The 1367-nt window shown below is 44.3% G+C and overlaps 1 long non-coding RNA gene across 1 annotated transcript; it reads left to right on the top strand.

Moving 5' to 3' along the window:
• Positions 1–1064, top strand: LOC137522838 (uncharacterized). The gene is made up of 2 exons (XR_011022455.1): positions 1–107; positions 734–1064. It is a non-coding gene; the product is annotated as an uncharacterized lncRNA (long non-coding RNA).
• The last annotated feature ends 303 nt before the right edge of the window (positions 1065–1367 follow it).

Raw genomic sequence — 1367 nt, 5'->3', positions numbered from 1 at the left:
CGAGGGAGGGGGGGGGGGGCGACCCCACCTCCCCGCCGCTTACCCCCTCCAGCATGGCGGCCCCCCACAGTCAGAGCTGGGGACGTTTCCACGGACTGGAAACTTAGGCCACATACAGACATCAGACCATAGTCTTTGGAAAATGAAAGATCACAGACCAATCTTACCACCCTTCCTGTAGTATAAGAGCCATACTCTACACAGTCTTTTCTATGGAGCTGAACTCTACATCAGGAAAAAATCTTTGCAAGATGCTGCACACACAGATGCTGTACAGACACAAAAGATCAGTATCTGCAAAAGATCTGTTCCTGCCAAAAATCCATTCCTGCAAATTGCAATGATAGTCTATGAGATCTGCAGATCATCATACACACATGATTTAACTGACATTCATCTGCAGATCTGAAAATCCATCCTGGTGGATCTGATCTGCAGATGAATGTCAGTTAAATCATGTGTGTATGATGATCTGCAGATCTCATAGACTATCATTGCAATTTGCAGGAATAGATTTTTGGCAGGAACAGATCTTTTGCAGATACTGATCTTTTGTGTCTGTACAGCATCTGTGTGTGCAGCATCTTGCAAAGATTTTTTTCTGATGTGGAGTTCAGCTCCATAGAAAAGACTGTGTAGAGTATGGCTCTTATACTACAGGAAGGGTAGTAAGATTGGTCTGTGATCTTTCATTTTCCAAAGACTATGGTCTGATGTCTGTATGTGGCCTTAGCTGCAAAAAAAAAAAATTCTCTCAAAATGGAGAGAAAAGAAATTTGTTTACAAAAACAGATCCATTTCAAATGGATCTGATCTGCAACGGACAAGTGTGGACCTAGCCTAAGCATCCTTGTAAGAAATTCAGTTATACTATAGATTTCTTAGAGAGATGTTTAGGGACTATCTGTTGCTGTGTGCTGTTCTTTGTATAGACTTGTGCTGATGTATAAAAGGGAATAAAGCGCTGTCACTGTTACACAATTAAGGTAACGCCACAAGTTGCATTGTAATGAGCAAGTATGGTTAATTGTTCTAAACATAAATAATAAAACAACCTAACATTGTGCAGGTTTCTTTTGTGCCACCAAAACAGCTGTGACCAATCAAGGCCTGGACTCCACAAGACCTCTGAAGGTGTCCTGTAGTATTTGACTGGCACTCGGGGGCGTTGCTAGCTCCAAAGAACAGTGGCATGTGCTCCGCATCTATTCTGGGGTGCCCCGGATGTATCCCAGGCAGAATCAGCTGTATAGCGGGCATGCTGGGAGCTGTGGTGCATCAATCAGGCAATCAGGTGTGCGCTGGGTGCTGTGGTGCCTCTAGGTGGGCATACTGGGTGCTGTCATGCCATGCTGCCCACTGAAATG

This window comes from Hyperolius riggenbachi, chromosome 6, assembly GCF_040937935.1.
Source record: "Hyperolius riggenbachi isolate aHypRig1 chromosome 6, aHypRig1.pri, whole genome shotgun sequence".
NCBI lineage: Eukaryota > Metazoa > Chordata > Amphibia > Anura > Hyperoliidae > Hyperolius > Hyperolius riggenbachi.
This window is presented reverse-complemented; position numbering and strand designations above follow the sequence as displayed.